Source organism: Lissotriton helveticus, chromosome 4_1 (genome assembly GCF_964261635.1).
Source record: "Lissotriton helveticus chromosome 4_1, aLisHel1.1, whole genome shotgun sequence".
Taxonomy (NCBI): Eukaryota; Metazoa; Chordata; class Amphibia; order Caudata; family Salamandridae; genus Lissotriton; species Lissotriton helveticus.
In genome coordinates, this window is record NC_136063.1 from 242,035,993 (window position 1) to 242,060,241 (window position 24,249).

The following is a 24,249-nucleotide window of genomic DNA, read 5'->3' on the forward strand; positions in this document are numbered from 1 at the left end:
ATAAACAACTCAGTCTCATGGTTTTAAGTCATAATTTCTTCAAGAGGAAGCAGGTTGAAGGGGAATATGTTGATGCTTATATTTCTGTTTTATGTAGATCGGAAGCTGACTGTCGATTCAAAAGTTTTACTGACCAGTTGATCAGAGACCACTTTGTATGCCATTGGTAAGATAAACAAATCAGACAAAAGTTATTAAATAATGTGAATCCTACGCTAGAAGAAACCATCAAAGTGGCTAAAAGTATCAACATTTCTCAAGTCTTGTTAAAAGGGTTGGGTTAAAAAAGCCCCGAAAATGTTAATGTTGTCAGGGCAGGTAGGTATAGAGAGAAGTTTGGACAGAACAGTAGTTCTGGAGGAGGCTTCATACCCACCAAAGTAGATAGTGTGAGTGCTAACAATGGGAACATGTGTTTCAGGTGTGGCAATGCACCTCATCCCAAAGGGGGTAAATGTCCTGCAGCTAACATAACCTGTAATTATCGCAAAAGTGTTGGGCACTTTGCCAAAGTGTGTTTGAAAAGCAAAGCTTACAAGAAACCTGTGGCTGGTGTGTTGAATTCAGAGGATGAGTCAAACACGTAATTCATTTGTGCTGTGGGGGATGAACAAGTGTGTGCTCCCAGTGAGGTTAGTGCTAATAATGATCCTCTGGTGGTTTAACCCTCGTGACGCCATGGAGGAGGTTGGTATGGGAGGTAAAATGCTCAAACCTTTAGTTGATTCTGGTGCTAGGATCACCATCATAACTCAAACGTTATTTGAAGAGACATGGGGTGGGAGGCAATTGTGCTTGCCTGACCAGTCTCCTGTATCTTATGAGGGTTGCAGGATAAAAGTCTTGTTTTTTTAAGAAGAGATGGTGTTTAAGGGAAGGATAATCAAGGGGAAGACTTATGTAGTAGTCAAGGGCCTTATCATCCTGGGGTGGTTTTATTAGGGGCTATCTGGTAGGATTTTATATCCAGGTGCCAGAGAGCAAGTCTTGGTTGTCGGCTGGGTAGGATTCATGGTTTCAAGCACAAAATCATTGCTAAGGGGTGCTTTACAGTGTAAAAGAATGTTTAGAAAAGGAGTTGAAGAGTCTATGCATCATGGGCATCATAGAGCCCAATGAATCTTCTTTGTGGCTTTATCCCCTGTCGTGGCTCACAAAAGGTGTTTGCAACTGAGAGTCTGTGTGGATCTGAGGTCACTCAACAAGGAGTTTTGGGTGGCCTCGCATCCATTACTGAAGATAAATGATTTATTTGCCATCATTAAAGGGGCTATGTTTTCTCTAAACTTGACTTGGCCAGTGCCAACCATCAGGTGGAACTGAACCCTGAATCACAACATTTAACTGCTTCCATTTCACATTTTGGTACCTTTCAATACCATTGCATGCCTTTTGGGTTAGCATCTGCGGCTTCAATATTTTAGAGGGCAATGTACAATTACTCAGAGAGGTGGACGGTGTCTTAGTGTTTCAGGATGACATGCTTATTTTTGCCAAAGATGCCACGTCTCATGATGCAACTCTCCATAAGGCATTAACGGCCACATGCATCATTGTTGCAGTTTGCGATTTCTTAATTGCGAAAATTAAGGAAACGCAATTAAGAAATCGCAAAAGGCTATGCATCAAGAAATCGCAATTTTTTTTGCGATTTCTTAAAATTCCTTAATTGCGATTCACAATATGCGAATCGCAATTAAGGAATCCCTTCCCATTGATTCCTATGGGCCTAGAGGCCCATAGGCCCTGCACCCCTGAAATATAACTTTAAGTGCATTTTTCACACACACATGCCCCAAGGGCATGTGTGTGTGTAAAATGAAACTTTCAAAAATGCACTTTTGTGCATTTTTGAAAGTATTCGCAAATTACCATGAAGGTCAACTTCATGGTAATTTACCTCTCCGTATTTGCGAATTCGCAAATTTAAAAGGTTCATGTATTGCATTTAAGAAATCGCAAATTACGATTTCTTAAATGCAATCGCAATTTTAGAAATCGCAACATGATTGCGATTTCTAAATTTGCGGAAAACATGATGCATCCCAATTTTGTCAATTGCATTCGCAAACGGGCGAAAATTGCGATTTTCACCGTTTGCGAATGCAATTGACAATGATGCATGTGCCCGTAAGTGTGTTTAAAAAGCAAGGTGCAGTCCTAAAATCTGATAAATTCAAGTTTTTCTGCAGCGAGGTTGAGTACTTCAGTCACTTGATCTCACAGGAAGGGATCAGTCCCACACCTGCTTTAGTGGAATTAATGTCAATGCACCACCTCCTATGGACAAAACTGGTGTGAAATTGCTGCTGGTGTGTACGAGTACTACTCTAGGGTACATCCCGATTTTGTGACCAAGGTGAGGCCCATCAGTGATTTGCTTAAGAAGGGGGTTAAATGTGTGTGATGTGAGGAATGTGTTGCTGCTTTGGATCAGGATAAGTCCATGTCGGGAAAGAGCAAAGCTCTTAAACCTTTCAATCTCAGCTATCCATGCTGTTTCACAGTTGATGCCAGTTCAGGTGGGGCTGGGAGCAACATTGACGCAAAATGTAGGAAGTGTTGAGAGCACAGTGGTGGTTGCATCCACGGTATTGAGGGCAGCTGAGCTCCAGTTCTCAGTTATTGAAGGAGAGATTTTGGCATGTTTGTGGGCCATAGAAAATGTGTGCCCTTTGGAATGGGAAAAATGCTTGATGTTGCGATCCGATCACAAAACACTGGTAAGTTTTCTGGAAGGTGGTGTCAACAAGTGTTGCACCAACAGGATATTGAGGACGGTTAACAAACATTTGCAATATCAGTTTGATGTGACACATTTGTGTTTCATACAGTTCTTTTTGTGGACAAGTACGAAAGCGTGATCGAAAAGGTGTGTCTTGTTACCGCGATTCCTGAGAAATCAGTGAGTGTTGTGTTCTGGTGTGTCTAATCATTTGATTCTTCATGAGTGTGTACGAGAGCGATAGAAGTACTATAGCTAGTCGATCCTGGGTTCGTGGGCACTACGGTGGTGGGAACGCTTAGCCCCTACACACCGAGTTCCAATATTCCTGCACATAGTTGTGTGTATGTGCAGAATCCCTGCAACAACACATTATTTAGGCGTTAAGAATAGGAGGGCAGATTTCCTTTCCTGTTTACTTCTTAAAATCGATAAATGTGATCAAATCAAGTTTTGCAACCTTATTGATGAGGATTGCGAAAACTGTCTGGTTGCAGCATTAGAAATACCCAAATTAAGGATGTGTTCTGAGGAAGAGCGGATATCCGCATTTAAGAATGACTCTCTATCGCAGCAAATATGTGAGCTGGTGAAGAAAGGTTGACCCAGAGAAAAGTTCCGCTTTATTTCTACCTTACTCTAAGGCTTTATGTTGCGCTCTAACAAGCTAATTCTACTCCATTATGTCAGGATTAATATCATCAATTAGGCCCATGATGAACAGTTAGGTTGCAACACTCACCAAAACATCATGTTCGGAAGACCTTTTGCTGGCCGAGCATGGATGCTGAGATTGATGAGGAGGTTGCGAATGGCTGTGTGTGTGGGGCAGCTGATAAAAGCCTCGAGGGGGTGACGCCTCCCCTCATGCTTATAAAATGCCCTGTGGGTCCATCGGTCAAACTCAGAATAGATGTAATGTGACCTTATGATTCCCTAGCTGGTGGTTCCAGGGACATCTTGGTACTTCTGGATTATGCCTCTAAATATCCAAAAATCAAGATGGTCAGAGAATCCAATGCTAAATGTTTAGGGGTGTTTCTCAGAGAAGTTTGCATGAGGGAAGGTTAATGGGATGCAATTCATAAGCAGTGAATTGCAAGTTTTCCTTGAATCCTGTGGTATAAAACACCTGAGAAATTCTTTATACCACCCGAAAATCAATGGACTTGTTGAAGGAATGAACTGCATGGTGAGTGAGTGTGCCAAATGGACTACAGCAGTGAACCATGATGTGACTAAAGCTTTGAGCAGCATGATATGGTTCTACAGGACGACACCAAGTTCATCCACCTAGGTATCTTCTTTCAAGCTACTGAGAGGAAGAAAGGCAAACGCCAGTTTCAGACCTAGGTGAATATTAAAGTAGCTCAAATCAGACTGTGATGTCATGAAATTGATGTCTATTGTAAAGAAGAACCTGTCCCTGTCCAATGCTGAACAAAAAGTGTGGTTTGATACTAAAAGGGGTGCTAAAACGGTGCTGTTTGAGGTTCAAGACATGATTAGGATAAAGTCCTTTGTACATGTCAAAAGATAGAGACCAAGTTTGGGGAGCCGACCATGGTGTTAAATATTGTCGGCAATGTAGCGCAAGTTGAAGGTAGGCATTGGTGAAATATGGCTAAAATTGTCAAAGTTATCCCGGGTCAAGGTTCCTCCTTCCAACTCCCTTCCCGCGGAGCTTCGTATGACACCCCGTTATACTGAGTTCCGTAAAGGCCTCAAAACCCTGCTCTTTTCTCGAGCTCACGTTCTTTAGATCCTTCTTGCTCCTGCTGCCTCTCGCAATCCAAAAGCGCCAAGAAACCGCGTGGTATATGTGCGCTATATAAATGTTTTTAAATTCAAATTCAAATTCAAATTCAAATTTGACTGGAAACCTGTATCTACCATGAAGGGCGAGTCGTCCCTATTGCCTCAACGAGAATGTCTACAAAGAAGCTCTAGATTAATTGTTACACCATGCAGATTTAGAACACAATGTGTATTTTATTTACCCTTACCATTCTGTTAGGGTTTTTTTGTTCTTGTTTGGTTTCCTGTTTTTGTTTGTTTGGGAAGAAGGGAAAATGTGTAGTACTTACATCTTCTTCAAAATGAAATCATATATTTTATGCAAATTGCTAGGTGCAAAAAAAGTTATGCTTTGAAACAAGACTGTCTGCGGTTGAAGCTGTGGCTGGTGCCCTTTGCATGCTCCACAACAGTGTAGCCTGAAGAATATATCTGTCTTTAATGCCGCTCTGCCTCTATCGTCTTTACTACACATTCCTGTCCTTAAACTAGATGACATACTCTCAATGAGCTAATGCCTCCTAGCAAGACAAATTGCGTGGTAGTAACTCCATTCATGTACACAGGAAAGGGATACATAGGGGCCAAAGAAAAAGGCAATCTCACGGATTTGAGTGGAAGTCTGATGGTTTTCATTTGTGTTCAGATGTGCACTGAAAATTACCAGTGAGAAGATTTTGGGCTACATTTTATTTGAATTAGTGCAGGTGTGCGTGGCCACTACTGTAAAAGGATCTCCCATTCTTTTGTGGAATTTTGTAAGCTGCATTTATTCTGATTTTAGTGATCGTTAGTTCTAGGGCTTCAGAGACTTTACCAAATAACTCTGTACGTTCCACTATTTCTTCCAATTTGAGATTCCTCGGTGTCAGCTTTTGTTTTCATTTTAGTCTTTCATGTATTTTCCTCTATGTCATTATTAGAGTTGTATGAAAACTTATTACGCCACTCTAGCGATGAGTAATGCCCTACCATTGGTTTTACTGTAGTTCTCAGTTTCCTGCTTCTCCTATGCCTATGCAATTGCCTAGAATTCCTTCACAAATTGCCAATATTTCCTCCGGAGTTCCATTACTTCGGCATCCGTTTTACTTGCGACTTTGAAACCGAAAAGAAATTGGTGCTCTCTATGTTCTTGCAACAACTCAAACAGTCCAGATTTTACTGATAAAATCAACAAGACCCAAAACTTTGAGACCTACGGATAGTAATTGTAGTATTACACACGATTATAGAATTTTTACATGAAAAACAATGTGGAATTTCACCCTTCGTAAATGTTTTTTTTTCTTTTAAATTGGAGAGATGTTTTTATGTTTTTGAATTTAGTTCGATAAAACTAACATGTACAATCCTTTTGAGATACAGGTTTGGTTAGGTCCTAACACCTTATTTTATGCTTTTTGTTTCAATCTTGTCACCTTCTACTCCCCCTATATAAACATGTACAAAGGAGGCTCTGCTCTATTTAAGCAAAATTATTGAAATTAAAATGTAATATACGTGTTTGCTGAATGAATAAATCTCTTCCTCATTAAGATGAAATAAAACCTTTCTACCATACCTCATTCCAGTGTCTACCCGCCTTTCATCAGTCATTTCATCTTGCACTCGCAATAAAAGAGAACTCTGCCAAAAGCTATATCGGTGACACACTTTAAATGAAATGAGATGAGGCAACATCAGAATATGCGCCATTTTTTCCAGTTAAAGGTCCCCGCAGCCATTTTAATCTGATTAAATCTTAATAGTGTCGCACGTCTACTTCAAGCTGGAACTATAATTGCATTTAAATATCATTGTCAAATATAGTTTGTACCATTGTTTAATCTAATATAAATTTCCAAATTGAATCTATGTCTTCTTTGCATAATTTGTTTTGATATGATCCAAGCAATGAATCTGATAACTCCTGGCGACATTTCACGTCCTGTTCTGCTATCCGGTGTACGATTTATAATGAGTAGTGCCTGAAAGAACATTTATGCTTGCAAAAGTATTCCCTTCAATTTTTTCTAGTGTAGAGTTCTGCATCCTTTTAAGATTGAACCAATAAGCTTATTTTTGGGAAAAAAAGTGTATTGAGGGGTTGAGTCACAAAGGTAGTGGAGATAAGAAGTTTAAATTACACCATGCATTTCTTACGCTTTTGTATGCCCTACGTTTGCAGCTATGTGAATATTCACACACTTTCCTCTATAAAGTATACATCAAAACGTGCACATGTCGTAATGTACATGACGATTCGAATGGAGTTAAAGCACATTCTAGACAATTCTATTTTCGTGTGGGTGCTCGAATGAACATTTTTTCGGTTAAAGATCAGTTTTCTTACTCACAAGCTGCAAGAACGGTTCAGGTTATATAAGATTGATATACTTGTTCTCAGGTCACCAGTCCTAAAAAAGAAGAGAGGCACTAACCTAGTTAGGCAATTGCAAGTGACAAAAGGGCGCATGACATCACAGCGTGTGACATGTCAGCGCATAACATCACTGCACAGGACAGCACAGCACATAACATCACACATGCCATCACAGGAATTTACATCACAGGAAGTTGCATCACAAGCAACGACTTACAGGAAATGGCATCACAAGAAGTGATATCAGATTGTAGTGTAGTTGCTATTTCCCTAATGCGCTCTGCGCATTGGAATAATTTACCCTATAGATGTGGCATAGGACTGAGGTCAGTATGACCCTATAGAGTATATTAAACTTAATTACTTTGTGTCAGCTAACTCAGAGGCCACTAGAAACTCCTTGTAAACAAGAAGAGAGTAGTTTCTGACTACCGCATAAACATGACACTTTGTTTCCCTTCAGAATCAGAACACTCTCAGAATCGTGGAAACAACAGATAAACAGTTTCACTCAGTCAACCGTGCATGCTTATGGGCATATTTACAATAACTGGTGCATCCCTGCATTTCAGCAGGGATGCACCAGTTATTGTGCGCCACGCCTCCGCCACCATGGATGCGCCGCATTTACAATGTGGCGCACCATGGGGCAAAAACGGCACAGATGCGTTACGCATCTGTGCCGTAAAGGTGACGCATTTCTGGAGTTGTGCAGCAAGCGCGACGCAATTCCAGCAATGCTCGGGGGGCCTATTTTTACAATGCTGCGTCAATCCTTACGCCTGCTTCAAGCAGGCGCAGGGTTTGACGCTGCATGGGCGCAAAAGTGACTGAGTGAAATCTTGTAGATTTCACTCAGTCACTTTTAGGAGGCGTTCCTGCGCCGGAACACCCCCCTGCACAGGAACGCCTCCTTCTGGCACAGGGCTATACAACGTAACGCATCTCCCAGATGCGTCACGTTGTAAATACCCCGCAGCATGGCGCATCTTTAGCCCTGCGGCTGCATCACAAAAGTGATGCAACGGCGGCGTTAAAGAGGCACAAGAGGCTTGTAAATCTGCCCCTTAGTTTCTTCAAAGTTACACAGAAAGAATAGACGGGTGTTTCAATAAAAGGATTTATTGAACAATCTTGTTTCTTGTGTAAGAGATATGACACATGTATTCATATACATAAATAACATAAGCTAAAAATGCGAATACCCATAAGATGCTTCTCTAATTAGTTCTACCCTAGTGTACCTAGCCTAAGTGTAGTACAAGGTAAGAAGTATGGGATGTATATCTAGGGTCTAGTCAACTCCATACCTTGAGAATTAGAAAGGTGGGAATCTCTTTCCGGGTCTCGAACTCTAGGGAGTCAGAACACTGGAGCTGGATTCTCTGCGAGCAGGGATGACGGCGTCTCTTATCAATGCGTCAGAACGGGATACGGGCTCCTCTAAATTTGAGGTTTCCTTCCACCTGCTTGGGCAAGGGAAGGTATATTTATACCTAGTAGGTGCCTTGGAATGTTAGCATTGACGTAAAGTCGGGCAGAGGAAGGCGTTGGGAATGAGCCCTTAAGGAATAGCGGTTCACGCATAATAAATTAGTTCTTGGAGAAATCAATAATCCTGTGCTAGGGGAACTCCCACGAGCTTACGGGTCTGGTTTCTAAGAACTTGTTTTGACGATGGGATGGACGGATGTAGGTGATCGTGCCTGTATTTCGATAGCATGGCTAATGCCTAAATAAGGACTTGGATCTTATGCCTATACATGTGGGCAATGCGAATTGGGCCTATATAAGGACATGTTAAAGGAAAACTTATATACGGACACCTAAAGTGGAATACAACAAGATCTTAAGCGCTCCCATATATGATTAGCAGGTCCATCATGAGTACATTTGACCTCATTTCGAGTGGATATGCAAACCCTGCTGATCTAAGCAGAAGTTTCATAATTTTGTAAGCTACACTTAACACGATGTTGCCTTTTATCAGCGCAATACTTCCTTTATCCAAGGATTGAACAAACTAACTATACTGCCAGACTACTCAACCAGCCATATTATTCCATATGCAGCACATTTCCATTTAGATGTGATTTAGATGTGATTGCTTTAGCTGCTTGCGGTCTCCAGAGGTGAGACCATTCTCCTATGCGAAGTATTCTTACTCAACCTTACCCACCTGCACTCATTTTAGGAGAAAACCCAAACGATGACGATTAGCAAAAGCAAAAAGAAATCCCTTCGTGGTTCTGGAACAACTCTCATATCAAAGACACGTCCATTTACAAATACTTAGGTGTGAAGATTGACGACGGCGGTCGATTCAGTGTGCAAAGATTAAGCATCAGAGGAAAAGGCCTCGCATTGGCAATCTCTCTAAAAGCACTGAACAACAAACTTTCTGGCCCTTCTCTAATTCCTCTAATACAAGTCATTCGCGCCAAATTGCTGACAACAATTACCTACGGGAGCGAGGTGCAGCAAGGCAGAGACGCAACAACACTTGACAGTACGATCACAGCTGCATATAGAATCATCTTCAGTCTTCCCAAGCGAACCTCACCATCGCAGATTAGGCTGGAGTTTGGCATACAAAGTCAGCTCCTGGCAAGACAGGGGGCCTACATTTGCGCCTGGGATAAAGTGAGGAAATCCGCACAAGGATCACTGAATGACTATCTATGGAAGGAGTTAGAGCAGCATCCAACCTCACCAGCGGCCAAGTATTTGGCAAACAGCCTTGTAAATACTGGGCTGGAACAGCTCTGGGTCACCTCCACAAATCATACAATGCTTAAAAACTTGGTCAAGAAGTCAATCAAACAACTGTCATGGGTTCAAGACAAAGCTGACTTGGCCTGGGCTATGCCAAAACTACTAAAATGTTCTTACTAAGGTACCGGTTAGGTTTGCTACCCTGCATTCAGCATTTTCCACACTGGTTAAAGGAGAAAGCAGGCACGCTATGCGGTGCTACGCAAGAGGACATGCTACACTTGCTATGCTCCTGCGAGAAACTGCTAGATGAGCGGAAACTCCTGTTGAAACGCCATTTCATTCGATACGGGACTAACACACGAAGGAGTGCAGTTCTCACCTGTTTTTCATCTCAGGACCCCAGCTGAGTTGCAGTCTGGTAAAATTTATAAAGGCAGTGGAAAAAAAATGGCTAGAACCGATTTTTAAACCGCTTTTAAAACAAAAACTAATTCCACTGCCAAAGTTCTTTTTGCGTGAACCTTACCACCATCACGAATAGAACAGCAATGACTATGTTATGTCAGTTTTAAAATACATATTATTTTACTCTTGTTTTTATATATTCTACTTTTGTATTGCATTGGTTTTAATTAACTGTGCTAATAAATACTTACTTACTTACTTACTTACTTACTCATTTTAGTAGACAAGGGCTAATTGTTTTCCAACAGATCATGACCCAAAGCAAGAGAGAAAGAAAGAAAGGGAAGAAAGGAGAGAGATGAGACAGCAATGATAAATGCAGAAAAGGGGATGAAAAAACTGAACCTGCAGGAATAAGCAATATTAGGGCGGTGAAAGAATAAGGTTATGACAACATTGGCATTCAGCAATATTATCCCAAGAAAAAGTCTGGGGCTCTGCATTTATGTTTTTACAAATTACACACTGCCCCTCAAAATGTAACCTCCAAATTTAGCAGCAGACATCTCTGCTGCTAAATGTTGGCATAGCTATATCTAAACTGCTCTCACATTTACCAGTACAACCTGATTGCTCACCCTGGAATCAGTACCACCAGAATGCACACACAAAGAATGGACCATACATTTAAAAGTAAGAGATGTCAGCTAAACATCAAAATAAGTGTAAGCTGCAAAGTATTCGAAGGATGAAAAGGAAATGGTGACAAAGACAACTCACTAGAAAAAGGCACAATTCCAGTCCCTACTGGAAAATGTTGATCTTCCAAAGGAAATATTTGTAGTTTGCATAGAAAAACTACGAAGTGGGGAGATGCAGGAAAAGCAAGAGACACCACAAACTATCAACAGTGATCAGAATCTACACTAGACTATGCTAGCTAAAAAGACCTCTGCATATTCTAGACATGTTACACTGCCAACATTGTGCACCACAGATGGTCTACTTGTTTACAGTAACACCAAATTGTGGCCTCACATTTTTACTGCAACCCCATCCTGAAGGAGCCAGTCCTAGGTAAGCACACATGATCTTTCATTTCATTAATAGCATAACTCTGAGTTACATTAGTCTCCCAAACCTAAGAGCATCATAAAAACAAAGCTAACCTGTGTTATTGTGTTTTAATACAGTACATTGCAGTAGGTAGATGTAAGAAGCTGCAGTAGGTAGATGCAAGAAGGGCAAAAACAAAACCACCCATACCTCAGCAGGGTAACAACTTGGCAAGATTTAACACAGCCTTATCCAGCACTCTTGAATTTCCAGAGTTACAAAAATGCAACTTTTCTTCCTTTCAAGGAAACCAGCTCTTCAACATTTAGGGGCCGATTCCGATCTCGCTCGGTAGGGCACCGAACGCGAAAAAGTACGAGCCGTACGAGTGTTTTCCGCCCAACTCGTACAGCTGTACAAGCGAGCAAGTACGATGCGAGCAGCGTGAAATTCACCGAACAAGTCGTTTCCGGGTACGAACCGCTCCATACGTCTCGTCCGTAAGTAAACCATGCCGTGCAATGGATGCGATTTATGACCAAGTCTGAAAAATGCATTCATCGGACAGCCGGTGTGAGCCGAAGTTTCTGGCTCACAAAACGTCCGGGAAGTTGAATTTGGGGGTCCGAGACGGACCCCCTGTCACCCGCAGCCTTACGACTTGGACACAGGCATGTATGGTGCGGGTGGCACTGAGGCAAAACCACTGTAGGGGGCACCCTTGTGCAAGACCTACCAATTCAGTCAATGGGAGCCCATGTATGCGCCGTACGACCGTCTCCCATTGACTTCGATGAGAGTCCGACCGAACCGAGTCGGGCAGTATGCGGCCGCATCCTACTCGCTCGGTCGGACTGTAGGACTCAGGCTCAGTCGGAAAACACTCCGGATACTGCTCGGTCGGAGAGCTTTCCGACCCAGATCGGAATTGGCCCCTTAGTGATTGAAACTGGTAAATAAAGCACACAAATTCAAATGTTTGGATATCATTTTTTGTTGTGGTGTGATAGATTTAGATACTTCTTGTAGGAAGCTGGCCCTGTATTGTCTATACAAAAAAGATGTATAGTGTGCACAGCGTCTCTTGAGTCTCCAAAGGTATGGCAGAGGTTAAAGTAGATAATACCTGACTCTCAATTTAGTGGTAGCCTGGCTAAGCAGTTAGGCTAATTAGAGGGTAGTGTGAATGCATTTGGTGTAGATACTCATACAAGGCAGGAATATACGCAATGAATGACTCCAGCCCAATGGTTTGTAGAAAAATATAATTTTTGTTACTTTTAATTCTAGGAACCAAGTTAACCTCAGTTACAAGTAAGTACTTTTCAATTGCATATACTTTCAAATACTGACAATAGATTTGTATAGTATCAATCAATACTGTGCAGTGTACATGAAATACTTTGTGGTACAGAAAAATATACTTTGTTCTCAGGATCACACTTAGTACAATACAGTGAGAGACCAATGAAATCCTATGGGAAAAAGCCAGGTGAGTAACTTTTAGGTGAGAAAGCGGTTCTCAAGTTCGGTCTCCTGAGGATTGTGGGCAACACTGGGCCAGAGTCTGACCAAAGTAGGTGCTGTACCACCAGCAGCACTGGGGCGGCCGGGTGCAGAGGTCACTGGGCCCAATGTTATCCTATGGAGGCTGGGGGAACCTTGAAGAGGCACGAGTTATAGGTAGGTACCTGTGGGTCTGGGACACAGGCCCTGGGGGTTAAGATCAGCACTGGAGGGGCAACCAAAGAGCACTGAGACTGCTCCACCAGCGGTGCAGGCTTGGGCGGGTGCAGAGTGCAAGAATGCATCAGGGGATACACTGTTGGGGAAAAGACTCCAGGCTTGGTTGGCTGAAGCAATCCCACAACTGCAGAGGTAAGGTGGATAGTGGAGGGATGCCTGGACACCATTGGTTGGGCACACAATGGCCGGGGGCTATAGGTGCACGGGTGTCCTTTGGCATCAGTGTTTTCTCAGCAGATCCCGTCGTGGTCTGGGGACCCTTCAGGTTGAGGCTGCAGGCATTAAGGGGAAGATCAGGAAAGGTCTTCCAATGCTGGTTGTCAGGTCAGTATCGCTGGGGAGACGTCACTGGGTCAGTGGGCAACCAGGAGTCGGGCCATGGGTGTTAGGTGTAGAGCGGTGTAGTATTTTGGATCCGCTTGGATTCGGAGGCTTGTAGTTTGTTTCTTGGCTGGACAGCACAAGTCCTCCAGGGTTCTTGAGGTTGCTGGCTGCATGTCACGGCGCTTTTCTAAAGCAGCATTGATGGAGGAGGAGACATGCCTCGAGGGCTGGGGCCATATCAGTCGTCTTCTTCTTCTCTGCTACTGCACAGCTCTTTGGTCCTTCGTCTTCTTAGGTAGTCGAATCTGAGGAACAAGGCTTATGTGAGTTACTGAGGTCAGGGGGCAGTAGCCAATGGCTACTGTCCCTTAGAGTGACTGCATCCTTTTGGTGCCCCCTCTCTTTGGGGAGAGGGGCACAACCCTCTTCCTATTGGGCTAATTCTCCATTTCAAGATGGAGAATTTCCAAGAAAGGGGTTCACCTCAGCTCCTGGTGACCTTAGGGGTTAGAGGTTCATGCTGGACTGTTCCCAAGAGGCACAGGGTCAAGAATGATTTGTATATAGCTGTGTCTAAAGTGGGGTGGTGAAGTGAGCTAAAGAACAATGATTGATTCAACCCAGATCTGTGACTGGGGTGAGTGTCAGAAAAGTTTCAGTGCTCCGTCCATCATCTCCTTGTGTTTGCCTTGTTCGCCCGAAGTTGCCAAGGTATGCCCGGACGTGGGTTCCTTGCTCACTTTGCCACTGCATTCAAGCTAGCCTGGCTGATGAGGGCTGCTAGCCTGAAACCGGTCCCACAAGGCTTGTTTCTGGTTCAGGGAAGACATGCCTTGGCAGTTGGGTCTGGACTGTTCCCATTAGGCACAGGGTCAAGACTGATTTTCATATAGCTGCGTCATGAACTAGGGTGGCGAAGTGAGCTAAAGGACAACGATGGATTCAACCCAGATCTGTGACTGGGGGTGAGTGTCTGAAAAGTTTCAGCGCTCCATCCCTCATCTCCTTGTGTTTGACCCTAGGGGTGTGCCAGGCTGAGGTTTACACTCCTACTCTGCTTTCTAAATTTCCCGCCTATCCTGCCAAAAGAGGTGGGGCCTGGACAGGGGGGTGGGCATCTCCACTAGTTGGAGCTGCCCAAACCAGAACATCACAAGGTGAGAGCCTTAGAGTCTAACCTCCAAGTGTTACTGTTCCTGTGAGGGCGAGGTGTGAAGCACGACCACCCAGAGCAGGTTTTCTTTTAAACCTCAGAGAGGACAAAGGTTCTCACCCCTTGAGGTCAGAAACCTGTCTCGTGGTGGTTGGTTGGCTGGGACCAGACGCCAATACACTAGAAGTTGGTCATTTTTCAGAGGGTATCTATAAGATGCCCTCTGAGTGCATTAACAAGTATTCCAACACCGACATCAATGTGGGTTTATTATGCTGAGAAGTGTGGTACCAAACTACCCAGTTTTCAGTTTAGCCATCATGGAGCTGTGGAGGTCATAATGACAAACTCCCAGCCCATGTACTCAAAATGGCTTCACTGCATTTACAATTTGTGTGAATGGCACATACACTGCAAGGGCGTATTGCTCATGCAGCTGTGCCTTCACCTGTGGTATGGTGCACCCTGCCTGTGAGCTGTAAGGCCAGCCACAGGCAGTGTTGGTGGGTAAGGCACACAGGGATGTGTGCCATGTCGATTTTACAGTTTGGTCTGCATCCAGACACACAGCCTGCAATTGCAGTAAGGGGGTGTTAAGGTGAAGGGTCGCTGAAGGTGGCATAAAACATACTGCAGCCCTCAGAGGCCCTCTCTGGTCACAAGGCCCTTAGTACCAGGGGAACCTTTTACAAGGGACTTAAATGTGTTCAGAGGTTTACCAATTGTGGAAACAAAGGTGCTGTTTTGGGAAAGAATACATGTGCTGAGGGCCTGGTTAGAAGGATCCTAGCACACACTCAGTCAAATTGGCATTGGGTATCTGACAAAAAGAGGGTAACCATTCAAAACAAGTATTAGCAATGAAATAAGTCTTGCATTTGTGAGAGTTTGAGCTATTGGCATTGTAAATGACAATGTCTTTTATTTACGTGTTTGGAAAAGCTGCAAGCGGTGCATAAATACTCTCTTTGTACTTCTAGGAAGGCTGGCATTAAAAGAGGTATAGTTCCCCCCAGCATTGCTTCTCGTAAGTAATGACTGTAAGAACAAAGTTGCAGGCTTTGAAATACGTAAATAAAAGGCATTGGTATTTACATTGCCAATAGCTCAAACTCTTGCAAATGTGAGACCTATTGCACTGCAAATGCTTTTGATTTTGTACCTTCTCAAGCCATGGATAGCCACATATATTCTCGGTCACTCCACAGCCCGTTTACCTAGGGCACGTGTGTTTAATTTTTTTTTGCATGAATCTGAAAAGCTAGCAATTAAATCTGCATCGAGTAACTATCGTCATACCAGAAGTTTTCATGGTAAAAACAGTACTCTGGATAGATCCATACCTCCTCTGTGATATCTCAAATCATCAGCGTCGTTTAATGACATATTTCAGGTTGGGACTGTTTCACCAGCTGTTTTATGTGGGGGAATTTTGTACTAGTACTCTGAATTGCCCACATATTCTTGTGATCAGCTTTCAAAATACGATACTTTGGCCATTATACTCATATGCCCCTTATATAAAATCTCCAACGTAAGTTTTTAAAGTTATTTTTTTTAACTATGGATTTTTATCAGGCTAGGATTGTCTTTTTACCCTTGCAACTTTCGAAAATACATTAAAACATTTTTACGTGTTAATGTTTCTTAAGGGGGTCTACAGCTCAGGATGCTTGGGGAGTTTATTAGGGTGCTGATTCTTGATGTCTTTTATTGCTGGAAATTATGATACCCTTTTTATAGAGCACATTGATATTTTTATGTCACATATATAAGAGTATTCTTGTATGGCTGTGATGATTTATTTCTTTTGTATGTTCACTAGCATGTTTTCATCCTTTAAAATTGAATAAAATATTTGATTGAACGGTTAGGATAGTTTTTACCAATAGTAATTTCCACTGTGAAACTCATAGTTTTACTTTTCCCACCATAAGCGAGGAACTACAAGAAAAACCTGGGATTAATTAAAGGCACTTTAGTTTCACGCGTATACATACTGCTATAGCTTGGTTGTATATGTTTGCTTTCACATATTCGTAAGAAACCATTAAGAAAGGGCGACAACTCCTCATTGGATGGGGTCTACGTACTGTGTGAACACTGCGGTTTCGATAGCGTCGGGCAACATTTAAAAAAAAAAATCATAATATATTTTCATATATGCAATTTATATATTTACATGTGCTGCTACTTTGTGCAGTGCCCTTGAGACACAACTATCAGTAGACTTTAAAATAAAAAGAAAAGTGCCATAAAGGCGCTGTTGGCACAATTGAGCAGTAAACCGCTGAGTTTGCGGAGGGCTTACTTTTGCCCATCTTTGTGCTTCAAACAGGCTGCACAATCTTGTAGCACTTGGTAATTGAAAAAATGGAAATGGTACATGTAAAGCGAGGGTGGGTGAAACCAGTAGTGGTAAAGGAAGATGAACGAAGAGTGGTAGCAGACTACTAAAAGACAAGACAATTGGAGAGAACACAGTTTTTTGTCTTAAAACGAAAGCAAACAAACAGACACGCTTTCAGTTTTAGCAGAGGAGACCACTCGCCTCCCACTGCAGCTGAAGCATTTCAGCTCTATGAATTAATCCCCTCCTGGGAGAGTTAGCTCTTCCCAGATCGGAGACAAAGTTTCCAGAGTTCGAGTCTCGGCATTGAAGCTGAACATCCTGTGATTCTGGGCTAATCACTTAATCTCCCCGTGCCTAACAAAGAAAATGAATATGTCCTTGTTGGACCCGTCTGCTTCTGAGAGTCCCCTCACCACTATAATTTCTTTTGTTCCCCTGTACCTCCCAAAATTTGTCGCTTTTCATTTGTCTACCAGGACCTTTTTGTGTGTTGTTTCATGGGGCTAGGTGTTCCTTGACACCCAGTTGCTCACAAGGTCTCACAAGGTTTCTGGCACCTATGTACAAGGCGCCTGGAGAAACCTGTGGCCATTAAAACTGAGATTGGCAACCTGTGTGTTTAACCTTAAAATGGTGGACACATATTTTCCTCATGGGAGTGACTCCCATTGGAGACTCCTTGAACCCTGACCTTCTGAGGTTTTGGCGCCCTTTGTGGTTGGCGCCCTTTCCTGACAGGAATTCTTAAGATTTCTTCAGGTACACATAATGGCCGCTCCAGAGCCCCAGTACGGTGGCTGTGAGTGACCATAAGACACCTCAGAATGTGTCAACCCATTGACACAGCCAGGGAAGGTTCTAGAACCTTCTGGCTGGTGCCAGTACCTCAGGGCTCTGGCTATATAAAGCCCAGACCCAGGCGGCTATTTTATTGAAGAGAGAGGGGAGTTGATTAGACTACTACACCTAGATGCTGATAGCTGCTGAAGAGGTGTGACCCCTATTCCTGACTTGACACCAGAGAAGACACCTGCCCTGCTTACCCTTGAGGTGGCTGAGAGAACAGGCAGTAGTGTGGCAAGGGTTAATATTGTGGATACTGACTGGCGTTCCAGTCAGGCGTAATTTTGAACCCTTGCGCCTACAGCGCCTGCCCAGCTAGCACCTCTGTGCCCCAGAAGACTGTGGCCGAGTTTGTGTGCCTCCCCGCCCCCCCCCACGGTGGCGTCAGACTGAGGAAGAAGTCGGATTGCGAGGCGTGTGCCCGATCGCCGTGACCGTGACCTCATCCTGTGCCCCCTTCACGTGTAGCGCCAAGCGCGGGGGACTCGGACGTCTCCGAGCCCCACCGGCGTTGCGCGCTTCCTGGTTGGTGCCCAAAGTGAGAAGGTGAGGTGGTGCGCCGGGGCGGGGAGAGGCCGGCCTTTACTGGGCGGGATCTGCGTCCCTGCCCTTTCCGAGACCCGAGAAACTGTTGCCGTGGGCGGGACCAGCCCCCGTTTGAGGAAGTTGGAGGGAGGTCCCGGGAGCCCGTGAATTCCCTGATGCTGGCGTAGGAAAATACTGTGCCTGACTGAATCGCTAATCGATCCAGCCGTTGTGAGGAAATCTGATTCCCCTGTTGGTGCGCCGTGGTAAAGTGGAACTGTGCCCGACATTGAGTTAAGTGAGCGCTGAAGGCAAGAACCCCTGTGTACGGCCGTTCGTCCGTCCAGCGACGTCGAACTGAGCCGCCTAGGAGCCCGCAGTAGCACTGCAGGCTCGAGTCAACCCCCACTGGGTTTCCTTGTTTTTCCAGTCATATGCGCATAGTTCCTGAGTGAACTAAAAGGAGTCCCCGCTCACCGTGTGACCGCAGGCAGTCCTCAGAACTCCACAAGTACTGTAAACAACCATTTACTAAAAGTGTGTTACTTACCAGAGTCAACTGCATGACTTTCTCTAATTGGTGGCAGCGTTATTAAAATGAAAATGTGGCTTTGAAGACTAAATGAACTAGAAAGTATTGAGCTATGTACAAGTGGTATTTAATTCATGTAATGGTGACAGTTGAGCCTGCTATTTAATCTATTTATTGAACAGAGCTAATCTCAATATTTATGCAATACCAGTATTCCTGAATTCCTATGTATTGTATTTATTCCCTGTATTTATTCTTAACCTGAATCCCAGAGTTTTGTGAAAAGTGAAATGTAACTGTGCTTTCCAATTGATCCCTATTCACAAGCAGAGAACTTTTACATAAATGAATCGTATTTTTCTACAGCAGTGGTGTGGTGTCCTTCTTTTTAGTGTGACTGTGCAAGGGGTTATTATTGGGTCAGAGCCGGCTTAGCACTACAGCCTTCACTGCCTTGACACTTGAGCCAAGCTACCCCCCTTTGTGCTGGGCTTGCCCATCGCAGGTCCAACATAAAATTGGTGCTCAGCGGGTGGGATTGCGAGCTGTGCTTGTTCTGTACCCCATAATAATTCAGTGTGCGTCACAGGTACACACCCGGAGTTTTCTCCCAGCGGCCCTCTGATTTAACATTTTGTTTTTTTCAAATTCTCTTCTGGAGGTGGGTGGAGGTGACCCTCAGAGTCTCATATCCTTATAACCTACTTTGGGGTGGTTGTCCACACTTTTCACTGACAAGATGGAATTCGAAATGTCAGAGCTGGAGACCTATACTGTGGCACAGCTCAAGGATTTCTGTCAGGAAAGGGGAGTGTTCGTTAGGCGAGGGGCCAAAAGAGAGGAGCTCCGTACTAGTCTGCGAGCCTGGGTGGAAGCACATCCAGAGGGAACGGTAGAGGAGGAGGAGTCAGACAGAGGTACTGTCATTAAGGTAACTGCAGAATGTCCCCTGGGGGTAGGTGAGATGTCAATCAGCCCCAAGGTAGCCTCACGGGAGGGCAGCAGTGTATCCTCAAGAGGGTTGTCAGAGACCGAGTTAGCCGACAGGAGAGAGGAGAGACAGTTCAGATGGGAGTTGGCCAAGCTGGAGATGGAGGATAGGAGAGAGAGAGAAGGGAGGAGGATGGAACATGAGCTCAAGCTACGAGAGCTCGACCTCCAAGCCCGTAACATCACTCCGCGGGGTGTCGAGTCAAAGGAATTTGTCAGGGAGCCCAGGCCTCATTTATCCAAGGACGTGGTCGCCAGTTATACCGCTGGAGATGACATAGCCCATGGGATCCATGAGAAGCATTGGGGTGGTGGATTGTACCGCTACATGCCTCCGACAGGTAGGGATGCCCTATTGGCCCTAGACCGGGAGGAGCAGGTAGATTACCCCGCCATGAAGGTGGCGCTCGTCAGAAAGTTTGGGTTGACCCCAGAGAAATACCGGCAGAGGTTTAGGGGCAGCCACAAACTGAGCTCACATAATTGGGTTGACTTCCTGGATTATGCCAAGAAAGCCCTAGATGGGTGGGTCCAAGGTAGTGAGGTGGAAGACTATCGAGGGTTGTACGACCTAATACTCAAGGATGATTCAGAAAAGGGGGTGGTGATGAACAGGGTGACTGAATTAAGCAGACCACTCTTACCCAGTCCAAAGATCAGGGCTTGATCCATCACCGTTTTTTAGCTCACTGCACCATCCCAGCTCAGAACTTGGCTATATACAAATTAGTCTGTTCCTGTCCCAGTGCATGATGGGAACAGGGCAAACCAAACTACCAAGCCAATTCTTATACTGGGAAGGAAACAAGCTTCCGGGGACCGGTTTCTGCCATTTCAGGCGTCTTCGGCCCGGCTTGCTTGAATCCTGATGGTGCAATGAGCAAGGGACTCACATCTGAGTATACCCTTCCACGCTTATGGTGAAGAATTGGCTTGGTAGTTTGGTCTGTTCATCACCACCCCCTTTTCTGAATCCTAATACTCAAGGAACATCTACTCGAGAAATGTCTTCCCGAGCTGAGGCAACACCTGGTAGACAGCAAACTTACTTGCCCCCGTAAGCTTGCTGAGGAGGCGGACATTAGGACAAGTACCCGAGTGTCCACCAGGGGGACGGGAGGAGATTCTCAGAAGTCCGGACAGGGCGCTCCCCAGAAGAAAGCGGGGGGAGATAATAAGAAAAAGGAGTTCTCCAAAGGCCCCCAAGATAACTTTAAGGGGAAAAGTTCCTTCTCCAACTTTAAGGCTAACCCGCAGAAGCACCCTAATCCTGGCCAGAGTCAGCAGCCAAGGGTTGTCCATTGCTTTGAGTGCGGTGGTGTTGGACATTATAAGGGAGTCGTGAAATGCCCAAAGAGACCACCCCCTCCCACTGGAGGAAAGGCCCCGGGAGTTGCTAGTGTAGTGCTTGGGGAGGAGATGCCCTTAGTTAAGGGGAGGGAGTGGGCGGGAGTCACCTTAGTGTCCCTGGGTGATCGGGAGATGGTTCCAAAGATCCAGGTGCCCTCAAATACTACCAAGTATGGGCAGTGGGTCACTGTTGGACAGGCCACATGAAGGGCTCGCTCCCTCCCCGCAGGACAGGGCCCGGGCCACCGTCAGCACCATTGCCCGGCCCAGCCGCCATCTTGGACACGGCACCACGCGGCCGCGCGGCCTCAGCCCGACCCCAACCCTGGGCCTGGCCAGGCCCCGACATCCCGGCACCACCCTCCACCCAGGAGGTGAACGGACCACTTGGCAGGTCAATGGGAGTAAGAAGTGTCGATGGCTCTCCCCCGCCAGGTGCCGAGCACCCCCAGCCTCCTCGGGCGCTGGCTCCACCCCCCTGCTGGGTGTCTGGACTCCCTCATCCCAGACCTCCCGACCTCCAAGAGCGAGGGTCCGGACATCAAAGGGCGCCAGACCTATAACTGAGGCCGCCCCAGGACAGGAAGGCAGTTGTATCCTGGAGTCGAGAGACACCGCGACGAACTCATCCTTGACGGACTGCTGGCGCTGCCACAGCCCTGCCTTGTGAACTATTGTCCTGCCTGCTGGCGCTGCCGCGGCCCTCTGCAACCTTCATCCTTGTGGGACCTGCTGGCGCTGCCGCGGCCCTCTGCAACCTTCATCCTCGTGGGACCTGCTGGCGCTGCCGCGGCCCGTTGTAACCTTCATCCTCGTGGGACCTGCTGGCGCTGCCGCGGCCCGTTGCAACCTGCATTCTCGTGGGACCTGCTGGCGCTGCCGCGGCCCGTTGTAACCTTCATCCTCGTGGGACCTGCTGGCGCTGCCGCGGCCCGTTGCAACCTGCATTCTCGTGGGACCTGCTGGCGCTGCCGCGGCCCGTTGTAACCTTCATCCTCGTTGGGACCTGCTGGCGCTGCCGCGGCCCGTTGCAACCTGCATTCTCGTGGGACCTGCTGGCGCTGCCGCGGCCCGTTGCAACCTGCATTCTCGTGGGACCTGCTGGCGCTGCCGCGGCCCGTTGTAACCTTCATCCTCGTTGGGACCTGCTGGCGCTGCCGCGGCCCGTTGCCACCTACGACCTCTTCGGGACCTGCCGGCGCTGCCGCGGTCTGACCCATCCGAACACCGAGCTCGAGGATTGTGAGCTATCACCGTTACACCTCCGTACCCGTGGGTACCAAGACTGTCCCACTACCCCCTTCCCTTACTAGAGACTAGAATTGAGAGGATCATCGTGTCCTGATCGCCTTGTATCGTACCACTCTACTACCAGAAGTGCCTATAAAGGTGTTACCCTGATCTTTGTGTGGTGTCCATCTGTGGGGGGGAAGTTACCTGTCTGTGCGATCACTGTGCTCGGCCGACCCTCCAGGTCTCCGTCTAACATTGGTGGCTAGCGGCGCGATCCGAACCAACGCGTACCGTACAGACAGTAACTCACCCTACGACTAAAACCACAATGACGACCAAAGAGAGCGGATCGGCGGAGAAGTTCCAGATGGAAAAGCTGGAAGAATACAACCACCGAGAGCTCAAACAATTTTGCATGGACTTAGGCATTGCTACCACCGGGCTAAGCACAAAAGAAGACTTCAAAAACGCCCTAGAGGCCTGGACAGAGACAAATACCGCAACCCCCCGGGACCCCGCAGCCCCGGAAGTCAACACCACCCGGACGGAGGAACGGAGAACAGGCCCTTCCCGTGAAGAGATCCAAGAGCGGGAAAAAAATAGATTACACGAGTTAGACTTGGCACGACTCAGATTAGACGGAGAATTGAAACTGGCGGAACAAAAAATAAACTTAGAACACTTACGGCTCAGAGAAGAGCGAGAGGAAAAACAGAGACAGAGAGACCTCGAAGAAAAAAGACTGGCATACGAGCACGAGTGCAAACTAGCGGAGATAGAAATACGCAAACTGAACAAAAACCTAGGGGTGCCCGAGCAACCGCACTCCCCGGGTCCTACGGAGCAGAAGGTCCACATCCCCAAGGATGTGGTCCGAGAATATCACCGGAACGACGACATACAGCAGTGGTTCAAGGCCTATGAGATTGCCATGACCGCCCACCGGGTCGCTCGAAGTGACTGGGGAGCCGGTCTATGGGGGAGATTCGTCAACGAGGGTCGTGATGCCCTGCTGCAGCTTCCGGACCATCAAATGACGTCCTATGACCACATGAAGGCCGCCCTCCTCAGTCGATATGGGCTTACACCCGAAATGTACCGCCAGAGGTTCCGCAACTGCACCCGGATCCCAGGTACAACGTGGTTGGAATACGTGAACTATTTCAGCCGAGCCTTCGAGGGGTGGATCAAGGGTAACAACGTAACCACTTACGAACAACTCTTCAATCTCATTGTGTGGGAGCACCTCTCCAACAACTGCTTCGTCGAGCTCAGGCAGCACCTCCTCGACAGTAAATTGACTGAACCCCGGCAGCTCGCCACCGAGGCTGACCGGTGGGAGAGCACCCGAGTGGCCCGGAGTGGGCCGAATGAGCAGAACAGAACCAACCAAGGTCACCATCGTCCCCGAGGAGGAGGAGGAGGCCCGGGCCGGGGCAGAGACGCTGTCCCGGCCGCGCCCACTAACGCCACACCGGCCCCAGCAGGCCGGGGAAACTCCCCGATGCGCCCGGGGTTCCGAGCTAACGTGACGTGTCATCGATGCCAGCGAGTCGGCCACTATGCCAGTGACCCGACCTGCCCGAAGAACCAGGTCCCCGGGCCCCGCCAGATGGCGGCCGCCGCCCTGGGAGAAGAACAAGTCTCCGAAGACACGGAGACCTATGAGTCGGAGCAGTTCGAGTGGGAACCCGCCGCCATGACCCTGGCATGCCTGGGAGGAAGAGACATGGTCCCACGGACTCCCCTGCCCGCCAACACTCGGAAGTACAGCCAATGGGTGAGCATCAATGGGCGCAAGGCCGAGGCCCTGCGTGACACCGGGGCCAGTGTGACGGCCGTCCGTTGTCACCTGGTGACCCCAGAACAAATCCTACCAAACGTACTTTGCCCCGTCCGATCGGCAGATAACTCGGAGAGCCTGTGTCGGATGGCCTGCGTCCCCTTCGAATGGGGAGGAGTGTCCGGCATGCTGAAAGTAACTGTCCGCGACGATGCCCCCGTGGACTGCCTCCTGGGAAACGATCTCGAGAGCTCCCCGTGGGCCGCTGTAGAAAGAAGAGAGCATCTGGGGATGTTGGGTCTCCCGGACTGGGCGTGCGTAACCACCCGGTCCATGGCCACCCGCACCATC